Raw genomic sequence first — 20,245 nt, 5'->3', positions numbered from 1 at the left:
GTAACCTTTCTATGATAGCTGTAATGTTTTATTTGTAGTTGAGCTGATGTGAATAAATGGTCGGAAATCAATGATTGCTTTATTTCCCAAGACAAGGATTTATGTAGGATGATGGCTACATTTACTATGCCTCCGGAAGCATCAAAAAGCACTTCCCTTTCACAACAGTATTATATTTTTTGATGCAGACACAAAAAAAGGACACTATGTCATACAAGACCCAAACGCAAAACATTTGCACGTAAAAACATTTCATGATGGTTTCGACAACTTAAAGGTATTTAGCGTAGAAAAAATACTGATATTTAGTGAAGATGACTCAATCAGTTTTTAGGACTTATTTCTGCACTTTGTAAGCTCGTGGAGCATGGCAACCAGAAATGTTCACTTAGCGTGATTAACTTTTCTAAGTCATTCCTTTCTACTTTATAGGTGGCCCAGGACTGAACAGTCCACCTTTCTTTCCATTAATTACCCAGCAACTAGAAAGACATTGCTGGAACTAAAATGATTCTCGACGCTCAATATCTGCATTCTGCAGCATGCATAAACAGCCCTGAGATGATTTTTATAAGGTTTTTATTTTTATCATAAATTCGGTCACTGCTGTTGGGATTTATCAGCGCATTACAACAAGTTTTGGTTAAAAGAGTCCCTCATGAGCTGTCCAATATCATTTCAACGCGAACATCATTTACCTGCCTCAAGATTGCGAGAATTGTGTATATAATAATGTACGCCAATTACTATGAGTACGCTGCTATGAAGTGTGAATGTATGTGTAGCTAGACACAAGGCAGAGGAAGAAGGCTGGAATTGAGTGCATGCACGCTTACAATAGTGTTATTTTAACTACAGCTCTCTCACTGTCATCTTGAAACTCCGAAAAATATTTTTTTTACATCATATATACTCTTCCTCATAATTGCTGAAATAACGTGTTTGTTTTGTTTATCGCATGAACGTGCGTCCACGAAGACTTGGTCAATTTGTCCTTCACTTCGTGATATCAGTCTCTGCTGCCCAGTCGTGCAATTTATATAAGAAATACCGAATTTCTCTTCCAGCCACAGTTTCACGAGAGCAGCAAAAGCTGTAATGGCGATCGTGCCTTAAAAGAAGCGTATAGTCGCGCTTGGAATTACGCGCAGCAGCGCCATCTCATGCCTGACAAGCCCAACTACTTCGGGGAGGGCAGCTTCTACGCGCGCTGCGCACTGGATGGCATTGCTAGGCATGCGGATGGTGAGGGTGAGCGCGCGTGCATGGATTGCAGTGGCCGACATAGAGCCGCAGCAAAAGCAGTTGAGGGAGCGTGAGGCATCAGCAGCAACCGCGTCCCTCGCGCGCCGCCGCTTTAAATTGTGAGAGGACCGTCGTCTGCTTTGGAACTTGGCGCTGTGTGGGCTTTTGAAAAAGTGTTCCAACTATGGGTGGTGCAGTTTGAGAAAGCTCCGCCACGAGTGGTTGCAAGGCATCGAAGTGCTGCAACCAGCAAGGGGAAGCTGCTTTGCAGGCTATGGCTAATCCCGGGCATCTAACCGTCGGCGATGCCCAGCGTGACGCTTGGAGTACAGGTGATACCAGAAAAGAGCTTATTCGTTAACCGCACAGCGTGTTTTCGGCGCGATGACGTGCATTTCGGGCGTGCTTGCTTGCCGTAAAATCCATTGCGCGAAGCCAAACGAGAGAACACTGCAAAAGAGAAAACTGCTCTACGGGTCGAGATTGTCATACCTGTTTACTTGTTAGTGCCTAGTAACAAGCGAGTTGTTATGCTAATTTCCGATGCATCAAATCACATTGCAAAAACAGTTTTGCATACTGGCTTTTTATTTTTGGATAATGAACGCAATCGTCGGTGAAAACCTCAATAGATCGGGAAATGCGATCACCATTATTGCGATCATTGTGTATATTAGCAATAAAAAAGTGCCCCTTATGGTATTTTGTGGTCCACCGCATGTTAAAACACATGCACACGAAATATAACCATCGGCTGCTAAGAACAGAGCGCTGTTAGTGAGGAATCACAAAATCAATGATGTGATGCGGGGGTGAACGTATAAGGGACTTGTTTCAGACGGAGCAGTCATGGGCCAATTTGCCACAGGTTCGTGAAAAATTTAAGAAATTCCCGATCTAGTCCCGATGTAGGGTATAGAGAGGATGATCAGCAGATATTAAAAGAAAAAGAAAGGGCTTCGCATGTAGGGTGTAGGCGAAAATCTTGTCCGGAACGAAGAAAATCAAGGTCCAGTTGATGAAGGTTACGAAGGTTGAAAATAAGATATGTGAACTAATGATTAGCAAATAATGCTAATAATCCATTAGCGCTGCAAATAAGGACAGAACGAGAGTTACATTATTTGAAAAGCGTATCCGTGTTACTCACATGGCCCACTAGCGGCAGGACGCTGTCCGGCAGGAATTGTGTACAAACGGTGGCCGAGTCACTGCTGACTTTAGGTCCGTGATTTAAAAAAAAAATTAAACTATTTTCATCGCTACCACAACCGAAGGAAATCTTCAACCTTGGAATATATTTCGCCAGTTCAGTTTAATATATTACTGTAGGATGCATCGGAATCAATGTGCGAGTGCGCATTTTGTGTATTACAACAGCAGCGGCGTCTATAAACACTGCAACGATTTGATAAGACCATTCGTCAACGGAAGCCTCCTTGATGGCTTTTGGTTATGGTGATCGGCTGCTGACCCTCAAGACGTTATTTCGATACCGGCCATGGTGGTTGCATTTTGATGGATGCAAAATTGTAGAGGCCCGTGTACAGTACGCTGGCAAGGCGAACTTAAAGAAACCTATGTGGTAGAAATTATCCGGAACCTTCGGCTACGGCGTCCCTCATAGCCTGAGTCGATTTTGGACAGTAAACACCGCAAAAAAAAACCAGGATATTCGTAATCAGGGATGACACTACTGCTTCTATCAGCAAGTGATAAAGCTTTCCCATAAGGAGCCTTCATACCTGACCAAAATTTGAAACATTTCCAGAAAGAAGGATCGAAAGAGTGTCGTATTATGGAATCACGTTCCGGCGCGTTGAAACAGACGTGCATAACTTCGAAAGGCCTATGTAGAACTCAAGGATTAGGAACGGGTTGTTGACTTGCTTCCGTTTGCGGAACAGCTTTTTTCTTTCTGAAGAGCTTCTGGAAAGATAATGTGATTAAAGACGCGGTTTTCTACTCGAATTGATATAGAAGAGGAGAATTATGCTCACTAATTTCAATTACTTCTTATTAAAACTCATTAGTCATTGACTGTAGGGTTAATGAAATCATGCATCCATGTACTGAGGTAATTTCACGTTATTAGTTAATTGCAGTACTGTTACCGAATCTGTACTCTCCAATTCTTTTTATTGTGGGATTTGAACATGGTGTGCAGTTATTTGACATCGTAAAGTGAATAAAGGAGTGGTCTCTTGGCCTAGGCTGTGTTTCATGGAGTGTACGAGATGGGGGAGGATATATCTGGTACAATTAAAATAGCTGAATTGGAACCAGTTCTTCTAGGGTGAAATATAAGATAAATAACAGTTTCTTTTGAGGAACAGACTTTTAAAATACACATTTGTCTGACGCGTATTTGGCGAGTGGTGTATGTTAAGACAAGGCATTTAGCAGCAATTGAAGATGCCGAGCTAGATCAGGGGTACTTGGGAGCATCAACATTAAATAAACACTTCAGTAAATTAATTATCTTGAAAATTTAGAAACCTAGACAGTTTCTACCTCAAAGCGGGCAGGGTGTCGTATACTTAAGAAATAATTATGAACCTAATGGGGCTTTTGTAGCTAATCAGGACGGAATAAACTTTTAATAGCTCACTCATTTGGAAACCTCAGTGGCGCCAAAGCGAAATCTCGGCCGATTAGAATCTATGCTATATTCAAAATTAACATCTGTGGTTCAAGTTAGCCAGAAAAGTATAAATTTTGTATCTCAATTTTAAGAGACTAACAGTATTACTTATTTGAAGAGACGATATCTAGCTTTGCAGTGATTACAGAGTCGTTCCCTTACACGTAATATTTTCATACCGTTGCGGGATCAGCAGATTTCTCGTCATAGTGGAAAGATGAGCTGCACAAAAGAGACAATCGCATGAAAGAGGACGGGACAAGCGCACCTTCTTTTCCCGATGAATAAACTTACCCGAGAACTCATCGTGATGAACATTTCTCCTGATGTTATATCAGTACAACGAACCTGTGATGTCTGAGAGAGCAGCGTCACAAAGAGCGAAGCCGAATATCTTTCAGTGTGTCGAACAGCGGGTGTTGTCTTCTTCGTTTTCACTTTATGTTACCAGCGATACATTTATCGTAATGAATAAGACAAGGAAACCTGATTTGAGAACGCTGCACTACTTTCTATACGATAAACGCCGCCTATAACGACGGTTTCCATCCACTTTATATGGATTGCGGTTAGTATCTGCTGCCATCTGATCTAAGCGGGTGTGCGAGCGTCGTTTCCATCATGATACCATTCTGTTTGAATTTGGCAGCCACCATTGGCACTTTACATACAATTTTTTTTTTAAATCGCAAAGCAATTGTTGCAGATTGCGAAATGTTCAGCTTAGTAGTGGCATTTGAAAAAAGTTATTGACAAAAAAGGCAAAGTTTGACATTTAAGTCTTTGTTCTTTTGTTTGTATGTTACGAAATGAGCAAATGCGGAAGTCGTTCACTGCCCATGTTTATTCAGCAACAGGTGAACTTCATTCCTTGCTAGCCATGTCTTCTGCCCTCCCCTTGTTCATCGCATCCATAATGTATAGAGGAATCGCCTCAGCTCCATTGGGTGCCATAGACAGCAGCGCTGAAAACAAAATATAAGAGAATTGTGTTAGGAAGTTTGAATTGAAGTGTTTTAAACATTGCTGCTCTAATCTAGCCGTTCATAGTGGCGCACTTGCGTCATAATTTTCATGACACTGTTTATATAAGAGGAACCGCGTGTATTTACAAATATCCGCGATGAAAATTTGACTTAGTGGGGAACAATGTTATATAGCAACATTTTCATAACGCAGTTGCTTCCAATAAATGTGATTTTGAACCTATCAGTATATCCTATCTAGAAGGCCATCAAATAAACTGTCGAAAGTTGAAACTAATGACAGGACCCTGATTAGTCCTTTGAACAGACTAATTAAGGCCATTCTCAACAATTTCAACTTTCAACAGTTTACTAGAAAGTCTTGTAATCCGAATATGCTGATTGGTTGATAATCGACTTTATTGAAAGCATTTTCGTGCTGAAAATGTTCCTTTTCAGTTTGGTTGCTAGGAAGATCTGCACTCAAGCTTGTTGGTTAGTTGAATGCGAGCGTAGTTCACTGCTTCGGCGATATATAAAAGGGAAATATAAGCAGCAGTGCGCTTTCTGGAAAAGAAATTTAGTTAATGATTTCCCGGGTGAAGTGTTTTCACAGTGATAGGCTTGGGGAATATGATTAAGTTTACCAGAGCAGTTAAAGTCTTTTTCTTCCATGACTGTGGCATTTAAGATTGTTTGCTGACAGAAGGAAGAGAGACGGGTGGGAAAGGGTAGGAAACTCCTCCAACATTGACCACTGTTCAGATGGTGCGGCGTTTCCGCCAAAGGGAGCAAATATAACTACGGCGGCAGCGGGGACTGATAATTTGAGAATGTTTCAGTGTTCTATTTGCCGCGGTTACCAGATCGTGTTCCCCCTATTTTGGCGAAAATTATAGTAAAACGTATTGCACATTTAAAATTTTAATTTCGTAAACATACCCAGCATGGCAGCCACCAAAGACAGCAGACGGACTGCGAAGGTGTTGGACATGTTGGCTTGGCCTGCAAAATAATAATTTGTCTCTAGCTTAAAGTGCAGAAGAAATAAACTACTCTTGTACACTCGTTCGCGACGATGATGTGAAATAGTGCGTGTTTTGTAGCATTTTATGAAGCCTCTTCTTTAGGAATAGTTGCTTCAGGGTCCATTTGACATTGGTTCTGGGTTCAAATCTACTCTGAGCTTTCTGATGTAGTGACATGAAAGCCAAAGTTTCGAAAGTTTCAACATGTGCCCCTGCGATTTGTTCGCTTTTGTTAAGTAATGGGAATGTCACTTGCAAGCCATTCCCATAACACATATAATGGCAGGGATATAAATCAAATGAACGAACATATAATAAATCGTACTCCGCACATCACATTTTTCAGCATCTGCGCTACTCACAGGCTGCATGAAATCTGAATGAAAAGGATGCGCACCAGGATAGAGGCTGAGATAACAGGAACAGAAAAGGTTACTATTCAAGGATACTATACTAGACGCAGTAGCATGTACGGTTTTCAATCAAATCCACAAAAAAACATGCGAATTGCATTTAATAGTGGTGAGTTTTATTGGAAGAAATGTTATATTTATGACTGCAAGGACACTGCTTAGCACTGTGCCTGAAAAACAGCACATTAAGCAATCCATGAGGGAAATCAATGACCGCGGTCACCATGCAGGAAGTTATTGTTTTCGAAAAAATGTTTTTCGGCAGGGTGTGGCACTGCCTTTTTGATGGAACCTGCAGCCGTGGCTCAATGGTAAGGCGCTGAGCCGCTGGGCCCAGCCGACCGTCGTAAATCGAGCGCAATAGGCGCTGCTGCATCTGAGGGCATATTTTGGAACAGCTGTTGGTAATGGGCTTACATACGGATAGTTTTGCTCTTTTAATCGCCGACGGAGGACTATAGGAGCCGTATCGGTAAAAATTGAGATTTTACTTTCTACAAAAAAAAATTGGCATCGCGTTTGGAATTAATGTGAAAAATATTTATTATCCTCGCGGTCAGGTCTTTCCTGCGGGCAGCTATGAATCCCAGGTGTAGGCGGGAGTTTCTTTTTTAATTTTCAGTCCAGCTTGAAGCGTATCAAATACTACGATTACCAAAATACAGATGTTAAGAGCTTCCCGGCGGTGAGATTTTCCTGAGCACGATTTGGGTGTCAGCACACAGTGCACTGCTCTGTCGGCATGTCGCTGTAAGCTTGTTTGCTTAGAGGTCGCATTTTCCGTTAGCCAGATTTACCAAATCCAGCTTGGAAAGTAGCAACGACCTTTACACGTCAGGGTTGCTCTGTGAAACCGAATTACGCGACATTCTTAGCGCAGCCCCAACATTCATCTCAAATATGAAAAATGTAAGAAATAAACCTCCGAATTCAGAAACTACAGAATGTGCAGTGTATGTGCAGTGGACGGTGGCATAGTTTTACTCACCACTCCTTAGTCTGCAGGTAGGAAGTCACAGCAGCTGTGTAAATTGTACCCGTTATGAAACAAATGCCAGTGGTGTATTGCTTATATCTTGCTCGAAAAACACAGCGGAGCAATTTTTGATCGTGTATGAAGCAATACAACTAGCAAAGAAAAAGTACAACACAAGCTGTTTGGCCTTTTCATAGATGTCTGTAAAGATGGAAGACAGAAATGCCGAACAAATCCTGTTTTTCGGAAACTTCGAAAACATCACATCACTGAGATACTTTACAGGAGACATAGGTGACAGATATGTTAACTGCAGTGATATAAAAGGCCATAAACGACGTGTCGGACGCCATGTGAAATGGAATTCGTCATGCCGTGGCAGGTTCCTTGTAGTGATGGACACATTTTTCGTGGACGAAAACACCTTGTGCCTTTGGCGATCTGTCAATATCGCGACTCGAAAAGAGAACAAGGCTATGCCAGTCACTTCAGGGAAATTCCTCGCGCTCTTCTCATCTGCCAGAGTATTATCGGTGGCATTTTTCATTCGCTATAGCAATAAAGCCGCATGACGCGATACATTCAAATTCCAGACCCAGCGTATGTGCGCAAGAGTTGATGATTAATTTGCGTATTCTTATCTAGTTAGCTGTGAGAATGGTTGTTATTTGGAAAGATTTATTTACCACATTTATTCAAATCTAGACATTAGTTCTTTAAAAACACGAGTTATGACACAATTATGTAGGATTACATTCTAAGATTTTGACGTTGTGTCTTTAAAATATGAATACAACGCATAAAAACAAAAAAGTAGCAGGCGGGTAGAGGCTGCACGAAACGCAAAAAGAGAAAAGCAATGTATCGGTTACTATCAGGAACTGATAACAAAAAGAGCACACACGACCGTTGGCTGCTTTTTTGACCTCGTTTTAGCTTCGTGTGGTGGCGTGAACAGATTTTCGTTGTAGTGGAAGCTGTTCACACGTGGTTTTCCGCTGACAACATGGCAACAAGGAGACGGTGTCTTTACACTGCCGCCTTCAAGTGAAAAGTCGCGAAGGGTAACAACAGTCTCGAAATCTGTTAGCCCGTCGGAACGTGTAAATGTATGAATAGAATTTTCACCGATGGAGGGGCAGAGAAATTATGCTCACCGACTAGCAACGAGGATGGCGTTCAGGGGCCGGAAGAAAAGCCGCCATCCACAACTGAACTGAGAACTGGCTGTGTTCATAAAATCGCGGAGGTCAGTGTCACTTCCACTGACCAGAGAAGTGCAACAGGCCTAAAGGAGAGCGCTGGCAAGAGAGCCGGGCATTCCAGCGGACCAGTGGAACACTCGAGCTAACTCCAACATGCCCTATGAAGCGCGTGTCGCTAACAGTTTGATTGCTGCAGCCTGAGATGACATCCCTCAAAACTTGGTTGCGCGCTTGCTGCGAAACTTTAGCATTTAGAGTGCGCTTAATGGCGTAGAAGATTGTGAACTGTATGAAGAGGGCAGTGATAATGAGGTCAGCGATTTTTCTTTTGCGTATTTTCTCCGCTGTCGTTCTCACTAGTAAATTCGCCCGGCTTGTACTCGAGAAACTTTTTTTTTCTTTTTGGCAATTAACTTTCTCTTCTGGCCTTAAAATATTGGCTGGACAAGATTCGAATCAATGTATTTCCGCAGCCTTACACTCCAAGTAAATTCCGCGCTCATAGGTGCTGTTAATCAGGAATCATCTTCGCTACAAAGCGAACCTGGATCCAAGACCAATAGAAACTCAAACGTCTTGCTTGTATTTTAGAGCGGGACTGAACGAGTCTATTTTCTAGCGGCATGCTCTGAGAACACACGCTCTTCATCGCTCCTTAGATCTTTCATTCGCTATTATCTAATAGGCCACTCAAGGTTCGTTTCTCACTCGACTTCGATTTATCGTCTACCTACGGGCATGTTACCGAACAACTATGAAAGAAAAACGAAGCTCTTATGATGGAAATTTGTCTGTGTCGATTGTGTCAGTGAAGCTTAAGTTGTCAAGGTCACAGGATAAGGCGTCACCTCGTCTGTTTCTCTTTGAAGCTCATGCAGAGCCATGAGGGGTAGGGGTATTCACTGCTTAGGTTCACAAACATTTTTTCGAATGCCGGACTTCCGATGCCCCTATATCTCAACGCCTTTGTCGAGCTGCAGTTGTTGTAATTCGAGTATTCCACTAAGTACCTGCCGACACGGATATTCCCTTGTTCTTGTTACTGTTAACAAGCGTCAGCTGGCCAATTCTTCAACCCAAAACATATCAGGGCGCAGTGGCAGCAAAGCATAAATTCCAAAATTAGTGCGCGCAAGGAAACGAAAGTTGAATATTAGTAAATTGGATGTCTTAACAACCATCGACGAGATTTACAGTTAATTGGGCCTTTTTTGTACAGAACACGAGAGCATGTAAACCAAAGCAGGAATTGGTTGCTTTGTATCAAACCATACTTATAGGTGCCAAAAGTGAATCAAGGTATTATCAACCCTGGTGTGTTGCTGCACGTACTGGTCAATATTAATCAAGCCTGGCACTCTTTTTGTAGCGTAATTTTAATGCGATGAGTCTCTCTATTGTAGAATTTTCTTTTTTGTTGCTGACAGGGTTCAGCCTCTGCTCATGCCTGTTTCTTCGTCCTTCGATAATTTTTCAGAGACAACCAAGTTCCGGCTTTTAAAGAATAGCTTGCTTGATCTCCGAACACTGTCTTTTGTTTCTAGCTCTAGATTGGACACTGAAAGCTTATATTTCAGGCTTTTTTGCTAGACCTCTTTCTGTTCCTGTTAGCCCCACCTTGGAAGCTCTTTATTTCAGGTACAGTAAGAAAGGTATCGTAACTCGGTCTGGCGAAACATTCTAAGTTCTAAATTAGAAGGCTGTGCTCAAAAATTTTGCTTTCCCCAGACTAAGTGGCCTCTTTATTAATGAGGAGATTTCGTGCACTTCTTTTACGCCATAATGAATGTTTCTTGAGATAATCACTATTTTACTCAAACCTCCCAAAGATGTGCACAATATATGTCATCTTGTCAAGGTCCTGTGCATCCGACGCGATTCCGGACATTGCACTGAGCTCTTGGTCGTCCGTCCGGCAGCAAATCTTTTTTGACATTTCACATGCCTAAGATTCTATTTAGTTTTTTAAATACATAAATTCACAGAAAATAACAATAGCCAACATTTGTGTGAACGCAACGGCTATGGCGGCGTCTTAAACCTCCTAAAACTTCCATAAAATAAGCTTCATTCTCATGGCAGGGAACAAAAATTCATAGCATAACATCTACAGGGTGCCAATGAAGGTTGCTGAATCGAAAGGCTATTATTTGTTTCAAGGAAACAGTAAAACATTTGTTATAAATCTACTTCTGTTACATGCTTTAAAGTTTCAATTGGCCTACGAGGACACGATTATAAATTGTGACTGACTTTAAGGAAGGCGTCTAGCCCAGAATAATTATTGCTTTTCCTTACTTGACAAAAAATATCTGTCCACAGAATATCTTTTGAGCCTAGACCCAAATACCCAAAAACCCTTATTGTTCGTCCCAAGGAATACAGCGTCGCGACACAGATAGTGGTGAAATCGGTTAGGGTAGTCTACGCAGAAGCACAAAAAAAGGTAGCCTGGCGAAGCATGCATATAAATAAGAGTACAAGACCAATATAGATCGCTTTTAACAGAAAATATATGCCTTAAGCTTTCTATTTGAACGTAATTTAATGGCTCGCCATATGACTACGTGTCACTGTGAACTTTGAGAGTGGTTGTCGTAGAAGGCTCTGGAGCTGGGATTCTCATCAGTTTTATTCTATTTCCTATTTGGTTTTTCGTCATTTTTCTCTGAGCTTTTACTACTCTACATTCATTTTTGTTCATATAAACCGGTCTACATACAGGTTTCCTTGCAAGTGCCGCTGAGGCAACGATCGGATCATGTACATTGTGCATCAACCAAACATTATAGCCTTTGAGGCAATTTTGGTATCCCCTTAAGTTCATCAGATAAACTGCTAGTATTACTATTTTACTACGGAGACGAAAATGCTGTGTCTATTTGTTAGTTTCCTGTTCGAATGCATGAAGAGATTTCTTGGTTTGTTGTCTACCCTACCAAATCTAAAGCACTGTAGAAAGTAAAAATGAGCTTTTCCGAGATCAGTCGCTATGTGAGAACAAACTCGGCAATTGTAATCGCTCGTATTAGTATTAACGTTATCTTGCAGCATCGCAGCGACCCGACATTCAAAACTGGGATTGGTATGCGGTACACTTTGAAGAGCCACGAAAATAGGCATTCAGTCCACTTGTTGTGCAGTGTGGACAAAGAATTCGCGTATTACGGGGAACTCATGGCTTTCGCGTACTTACCGTTAAATGCCTCAGATTACAAAGTCAAAGATTTTCTGCTTCTGATGGTGATACAGCAGCAAATGCATCCAGATGGGGTATATATACTTGTAGCTGGGACGAAGCATCCTATACATTTGCTTCGACTGTCAGAAATTTTGACGGTAAAGCAGCGCATTCATGACAGGCAATTTAATCAGCAGCGGAGTTCCATTCGCACGCACAGCTGAAGTAACGAGAAAAAAAGCTGTTAACTCCGAGGAAGGATGAAGTGAAGAGCAGTACTGACCGGAATGTTGGAAAGTCTGTAATGAGAGCAGTGTTTGAATGACAGCCATTTTACTGCTCACCAGATTTTAATTACCACACAAAGCTGAAAAAAACAGCACAGTCTGACAATATGGGCGTAATAGACGCTAGCTCTACACACAGACCGCAACAATATAAGAATAGTTAAGATAAGAAAATTTGAAGATCTGATTAAACAAGCCAACGCGCAGGAAACTGCGCATATGGTCTGCACTTTCTATTCATTTTTGATGTTCGCACGATTCGCACTTTTCATTGCTCTGTCTTTCTCTTATTTATTGAGAAACACAGTAGCAAACATAAAGATTTAATATTTCCAATGTTTTTGTATAATCTGAAATTACAATTGATGTAAGAAACCTGCTGGGCTATTTATGAGTATAATATGACGCCATGATGTCCTTTTCCCCAGAGCTCTTGTTGGGACATTAATGTCCGCCTGCAGTTCGTCTTTCATTTGTGTTCTTGCATGGACGCTTTCCATTGCGTTAATTTATCATACCTTGTGAATTATTAATAAATTTGCTGCCGTTTTCTCCTGGGAGATTTCTGCGGTTGCATGTAATACTCTCTATTTTTATAAGCAATGGGTGGAGTGCAAGGTTAACATAATGTCATTAGGACTGCTCAAGTGGCAATAAGCCGTGCCTCAAATATAGAAATATTCACCATCCGGTTTCCCTTGATTTAATACTTGCACAATCCACACCTTCAGAAGATTTGAACAGATATAGCTCTAGAGTTAGTCTGTCCTTTCAATCATGTGAGGTGAACGCCAGAACGGCCAACCAGGTTGCCGAGGAAGACTTATTTCACGTAAGCTTTGAAATCTGCATGCTCTGAGGAAAAATGAACACTTACCAACTCCCCCAAATTTGCTCTTTACTCGATGTCTTATATGGACATTTGCGAAAATTGGGCCTCTCATCAGCCTATACCATCCCTCGAAGGATTGTGAGACGTCATGTGAAATATGCTGAACAAAACCGCAGGACTTGAGCTGGAGACCAGCGCATGTGTGAACTTAACCTATTAGGGACAATCGCAATTTTTAAAGTACAGTTCAGTTTTGAAAGGTTTCAGGCCAACGATTGAATGTTGCTTTCCAAGTGGCTCAAGCTTTTGCCACCAGAGGTAGGGTGAAGCCCCTTAACTATGAAGGCGCGTTTCTTGTCCTGTGTGTCATATCTCCATGAAGCAAGTTCAGTATAGTTGCTTTGCACCAACTACAGCGGTAGTCGCTTGCTTACATTATTCCTGCGGCAGCGTTTATGTACATATCTTCATAGTATTAAGTATACAGCAGCGCGAAAGACCAATAGTGTATGCTTTGAAATTCCTCTCATCTTTCAATTCTTATACGCTGCGATGAAGTATATGCTGTTGTACGTTTTATAGTAGGCTTGGTCTTCCAGTGTGCACGATGCTGCCTATCTTTTCCAGGTCATAGATCTTATGGTTTTTGCAATTTCGTTCAAAGAAACTGTTTTCTTCGCACAAGGAGGCCTTAAAGCTTGATTCGCCTGTCTCTTGCTATCCTGAATCTCATGTTGATGTGGTTTTAATTGCTTTTATTAAAGATATTTTTATAAGAACTCTTGTGGTGCAGTGTAAACGGATGCGGTTATGCATTTGACACATATTGTAGAACTGTAGGGATTCCTCCAGTTCAGTAAAGAAACCTCTAGAAGCGCGTGTTTTCTTATCGTTTCCTGAGATTTTTTCAACGCCTAGTGACCATATCTTCTTTTTAGGCAACTTTTTATCTTACCAGTCCAAACATTTTAACACACTGCTGGAATGGATTGCCGGCTACAGGAACCGTTCCCAAAAACCGGCTTAGGAAGTGTCCACGTGTGCCTTTAATAAATTGATATAAAAACATCGAGGAGAAATTATCTGTTGTATCAATAGCGTAGGTCACCTGTTTTCGCGTAATTTGAGTACCACAAGGCGGTAGCTGTGATGTGAAAATATCTCAGCATTGAGCCAACATGTTTTGAAAAGCGGTGGTCGCCTAAAGCGCACGAAACTGGACTTTTGGCAGTCAAATATTTTTTCTTTTTACTATACTGGCATGACAAGTGTCGCATTTGCAAATCAAGCGTTCAGCTGCTACTAGATTGACATCAGGACCGAATGTGGTGGCGGCTATTGTGGACACGAAAGCTCAACTTTGCAAATGTGGGTGCCTCGATAATATACCAAGAGAAGGGCTAGTTGTCATTATCTACGTCTCTCATTATTTTTTACCAAAGGAGAAAATTTCGTGCTCAGATTAGATAAACAACCGCGGTTCCCCGATAGGAAAAAAAGGTTCATGAGCGCCTGCGAGAAATGTTATATCACCCTGCCCAAAATCATGGACATTGAAAAAAAAATCATACCGCGAAGCAGAAGTGCAGCCATGTAGCCGCTTGTGTTACAGGGAGGACCCACTGTACTATAAAAAGTAGCCCTCTAACTTCGAAACTATTAAAGGAATATTGGCGAAATTTCAAGTATCTGTTTTGCGTTATAAGAAGCTTTATGTGCAAAAAAACACTGCTGGCATTTTCTTTGTCCCTAATAGGTTAATTGGGCTTCCAAGATGTCGTAAGGTGATCAAGAACTGGTATAAATAGGTGGCGAACAGAAACAAGTCATTTGACTAAACGAACTGAAGTCGTCTTTGCAAGGAATAGATGGGATATCTTCAATATGTCGCCCCAAACGCAGATAATATTGATCTCATAATGATGTTTGCTTTGTAGACCAGGGCTGAGTCTCCACTCGTGGCGTTTGTCACTTTGACCAGATTCAAGGTGCTATAAGCAACGATGTTTATCGCGGCATTCTTGTAAAGAGTATGCTTCTATATTCACGCAAAAATCTGTGTTTTGTATGTGCGTATGGAACGAATTAAGTTCCGCGGTACCGTTCTAGGCTTGTGAAAAAATGAAGGGAAAAAGTGGACTGCGGGTTCTTATGGAATGGCGAGGCATGGCTGATGATATCATTTCAATTGAACATCTTTGCATGAGCATCGCATGTCGTCAGAGACAACAGAAATAATTTTCGGCACACAGAAATTCAAACAAATGCTGCTAAATTGGGCACACATATTGTAGAACGTTTTTTGAAAGCTTCCTGAATACCATGATTTGTCTGTGCGATATTCTTTAATTTTTTACTCGATTCCTTTATTAACGAATCTTATAATAGTCAATACCTTCACGGAGCGCAGTAACGAGTTCTACAGTAAAATTGACTTCGAAACAATATGTGCCTTAATAGGATATTATCTCCTTATGTGCAAAAAGTCGGAGATCGCAGTACCAGTACCTAAATGCGCATTTTTTAACGCGGTACAAAAAGTTAAATTCCAGGGATCGTTTTATGGTACCTTTTGTTCACGATTATATGAAGAGCGTCGCATGAACTGTTCGGTCTATAATTTTGTAATATCGAGACATTCTTTTTCTCGATATTACGAAATAACAACTGTGTCAATTTTATATATAGTTATAATATAACGGGTGCATCAATTTAACAGCGTGTCTCTCAGACATAGCGGCATTGTCGCTGGTTATTTGAGGCTACTATCAGTTTGGACTGTTTTTGGTTAGCCTGTTTCAGTAGTTTATCAGGTATTACGGTTGCCAAAAGGGCTTCATTTTTTAAAGGTGAGCAGACTATGGCCTCACTCTCCTGCCGTCCAATTGGCAGTAAACAAGGCATTTCGGAGATTTGTGCACCTGTGTTATCTGTGTCATTCCTTTGGCGTGGGCGGACGTGTAGCGGTGACTTCTTCACAGTCAACCTCTTTTGCTGGAACTTGTTAGGGTGTCATTCCTATGAACACTCTCGGAAAAATTTTTTTGAAATTAAATGCATCGTTGTTGTTCGCAGAAACGCTGGTACTAAACATGCAGCTATCGAGACTACGCCAACGACAAGTTCAGCTCATCTCATTTGCCCTGAATTGAAAATAACTCTGATGGATATAGATAAGAGCCAGGAATAATTCAAGAAATAAGACATATCGACTGCTCTATAAAAGTGTTGACAAACATTTGAGCCCAGAGAAATTAGAAACCACTCTTCTATTCTACTAACCTAAAGGCCCACATGGGCCTTACGTAGGCTGGCGCAATAATGTTCAGATTAAAAAGTAGCATAACAGACAAAAATTAGTAGGAGGACACAAGGAGGTGGTCCCTGCACAGGTTCAAAGCAGTGAGGGGATGTAATGGCAAAGCATAAAAAGAAGTATGAAAATATTGAAGGCCGCAAGCAATATGAATCAGAACAAGGAGAACGACGCCTTTACAGTGAATCAGGTTTGACTTCTGCAGCATTCATATCTTCAAGGGAGCACATAAGGCTGTCAAGAAATGAATAATTGCTAGTGGTAACGGATGGATTTATGTCTTCTTATTGCTTCGCATGTTTTGTTATTTTCGTGTTCTCTGTCGCTTCTTACTTGTCTTGTTATATTTCTTTTTAAATAACTTCAAGTATTTAGAGTACTATAGTGATGTTCGCAGATTTGACATTTTAGACTATAGTGAATTACGCTTTGTGGGCTTTGACACATTGTATTTTCATACTGAATGGTGTGTGATGAGCTGCTTAATCATTTGCTTGGTGTGTGGCTAACTTCAATGTCGTTTATTACTGTTCGCATTGTTGCTTTTTATTCTGTTACGTTTATAACCTGTGTTGGTATTCATTGACAATGTGAAAAAGTAAATATATAATAATAATAATAATAAACATTATCTTCGACCACATAGATTTAGTGCCGTGCTTAAACGTCGCCTGGTAGATAATCATGCTAATATGTTTTAATAATCTCTTTTAGTAGTTTAGAACAGTAGATGGAGCCCCTAATATGTCATTAAGTACTTACTTTCCCATTGTGAGATATCCTGGTGTGATGATTATTTTAAACTCGTTTTCACTAATCGAATACAACAGTGCCGCTTTGCTAGTGGTCAGTTTAATACCAGAGAGGCCTCGTCCGTTTAAGCTTCTCTCCACATTCTGGTAGCGATATCCGTGGGTTTGCGTCACGGCCCAGAACTAAACTGTAGTTAACTGCAATCTTCCTGAAGTAACGCTACTCTTTTCCTTTTAGCCTTGAGGCTGCGTTTGGAAGGGTACCAGTCAATTATTACTGCTTTAATTTTGAAAACAATAACAAAATAATTAGTTTGATGGCCGTATTTCCTTGCTGTTCTGATATGTCACGGAGAAAAATAATTCCATATCAGAAGTCTATTTTTTGAAGCCTATGATCGAGAAAAAATGTCATCAAGAGAGGAAATGGATAGGGCTTGCCTGTCAAAATTTGCACGGAGCTGTCCCGGTGACGCATGATTGCCTCATGATGATTAGGTCATCTTGAGTACGACTGAAGTTTTGTTTCAGTTTGCCATCAATTGCATGTGGGCCTAATTAGAAAAAGTAAAACTGCAAAAATAAAAGATGTGGTCAGTCGTTTCAAACAGCCGCTCTTATTGCGCTTGCTGTCAGTCATGCTCCCAGTACTAAATGCTGTAAAATGACAGCTATACTGGGTAAAGTTTTCTTTGTCTAATTGAATAAGAGAATGCACTCTCAGCTCAAAATTATCCTGAAAGTTTTGTGTGTATAATTGAAAAGAGAATGTACCTTCAGCTCAAAATTATCCTGAGAGTTCTGATAGGTCGTTTTACACAATGAAAAGAAAAATATGAAGCCGATTCGCTTCCAGGTCGATTTCTGCGTTTCAGAAATGTATTCCAGGTGCATGGAGCATCAGTTCAATGCGTCTCCAACTGCAATCATATAAAATTCTTCACAGCACCAAAACATTGCTCTCTTACCATGCGTCTTGATTTTCATAAAAGTAAACAGTGGTGTTTTGAATGTAGCAATAAGGATCCTATGTATATTTCTTATAAAGACTGCATTAACGACTTGCTCCATGCTGCATAAAAAAAGCGATAACGTATTCTGGCCCCTCACGGAAGTCAGGTTGCTTACAAACTATTATACGTTCCTCTTAGATGCAGCAAAAGCGATTTCCTTTCTTAGGTTTATTTCCGGCAACGCCTACATCTGTGCATGCTGTTAAGATTTCAGCTAAAACCTCTGGCGAACATTTCTCTGGACAGCTACTTATTACTGCTACAATGCGAAGCTCATGCCCGACAAAAAATTGCACAGGACACTTTAGATCGTCCTCGAGTGTATGGCTCGATTGTGTAACGAGCGAATTATTTTATATCTAATATATTCCAATATGTACTTGACATTCATAGATCACTGGTAGTCCTCCTCATACCTTTGCTGACGCACTGGTGCAGCGGTTGGATGATGCTGCACTTCCCTGCGATTGCAAGTGCTCCGAGTGCTTCGCCCTGTGCGTTCCAATTTGCTCCTCCTTCGAGACCAATCATTAATTTAACTACCACCTGTCAAAGTAGAGAGTTTGCTAACTATACTGTGAACACGTTGTGATGACACCGCAACGTCACGTAGCCAACCTGAATCCTAGGTTGAAGAGTTACTGTATAGAAATTCAAGAAGAGCTGCAGGTTTCTTTTCCCTACGCGGCTCACGTCTTTATTGGATAAACGCGATGATATGATTGAAAAGCATTCATGCATTGCAGCAAAGCCAACTTGTTTGCACGTTTATCAATAGATGGTTTCTGTCGGTCAATTCGTACACGTGCTGGCCTCGTGCTATGCGGCATTTTATTTTGTCCCAGAGGATATGTTCACTGTAAGTGATGTTTTCTTATTAATAACACGAAATGTTTCACAAGTCTTCGCCAACTATTAAGAGAAAACGTTTGTGATTGGTGACGCTCACAACAGCCGCCGCCAACCAACCACAAGACCGATATTTCGTTCGTAACGCATTAAGATAGTCCCTGGTGAAGCCTACTCATTATTAGGATCCTATTTAAAGAGATGAAACTGCAATGTGCCTAGAGTAAAATAACTTTGGGAGCCAAAATAAATTCAGTGAGCTTGTAACCGCACTAACCACTGCTGCAATTTCCTCTCCTGCATGCAAACGCTGCGGCTTTCTCATGATATGGGTCTTTGGGGCAACAATATGGCGGTCCTGCAGGCAACTCTAGTTACTTACAGAGTTACTCGACAAGACCGCTTTCCGTAGCTACCTGGCAAAGCCATGCTCTCTAGTTACTTACAGAGTAACCCGACTAGGCAGTTATCCGTAGCTTCCTCGCAAAGCCATGCCCACGATTTTTCGCTCACAATGTGGACGGCGACAATGCCGACGGCAGATTTTCTGAAAAACGGGGCCTTTAACGCTATCGCGTAAAAATTCATCTCTAATCGGTGCACGCCTGGGAGACGTGTACCACAATCACCTTAGAATTTCACGTGAGACAGACCAGTAGTCTGCACTGTGCTTCGCAAAAGCCTGCTGATACAAAAGAAAAGTTGGCAGAGACACTTGAAGTACTTACGTGTGGGAATGCGTAAAGCGTATTGTCCCCGAGTGCCTTCTTTATGCTAATGTGTGTACATGTGTGCCAGCACAAGCCAGCTCACCCAGCACACGTGGCAGCGGGCGCCGCCGAAGGCGACACCGAGGAGCATCCAATCCTCCACCGAGGTCGTTTGTCATTAAGCCTGAATAAATCATGATAGTCATCATCCCGGTTGGCCCCCCTCCTTGCGCTGGAGCCTCACGCGAGACTGTTCCAGCTGGCTTCATGCAGCGCAACAAACCCTGCCACTACTGTCTATAAATCAGCCGATGTTTGCCACATCTCGGCCTCGTACTTGACGCAACAAACTGGTAACTCCGGAAATCAGCTAGAAAAAACTCACGCAGCATGGCCAATGCCGACGGCAATGCCTCCGCCTTGTCCAGTGAAGACGCCTCTGGCGATGTCTCTACGCTGTCTGTGCGCATTACCCCGTTCCTCAGCTGTGGCTCGCATAAGTAAGCAGCCAGTTCTCTGATGCGCATCATATCGCAGACAAGAAGTTTCACCTCGTCGCTCATCGCTCCCTCCCGAGGTTGCCGCCGAGATACTCGATGTTCTTATAACGCCACCCGCCTCGGGGCTGTTTGAAACGTTGGCTGCAGAGCTCATCAAGCAAATAAGAAAGACAGAGCATCGCTGCCCGCAACAAGTAATGTCTTCTGAAGAACTGGGGCCGCAAACCTACCCAGTTGTTGCAGCGACTCCCACAGCTCAGGCGACAAGACTGCCACCTTCGCCAGAGCCTTCCTGCGCGGACTGTTTCTTCAACGCATACTTTCGTCAC

The 20,245-nt window shown here is 41.7% G+C and overlaps 1 long non-coding RNA gene across 1 annotated transcript; it reads right to left on the bottom strand.

Moving 5' to 3' along the window:
* Positions 1-4,731: 4,731 nt before the first annotated feature.
* LOC144118681 (uncharacterized) lies at positions 4,732-11,726 on the bottom strand. Its single transcript, XR_013312109.1, has 3 exons — positions 11,673-11,726; positions 5,797-5,859; positions 4,732-4,854 (listed from the first exon to the last, which is right to left on the bottom strand). It is a non-coding gene; the product is annotated as an uncharacterized LOC144118681 (long non-coding RNA).
* Positions 11,727-20,245: the final 8,519 nt, after the last annotated feature.

Source organism: Amblyomma americanum, chromosome 2, assembly GCF_052857255.1.
Source record: "Amblyomma americanum isolate KBUSLIRL-KWMA chromosome 2, ASM5285725v1, whole genome shotgun sequence".
Taxonomy (NCBI): domain Eukaryota; kingdom Metazoa; phylum Arthropoda; class Arachnida; order Ixodida; family Ixodidae; genus Amblyomma; species Amblyomma americanum.
Note: the sequence above shows the minus strand (reverse complement) of the source record. Positions and strands in the feature narration are given on the sequence as shown.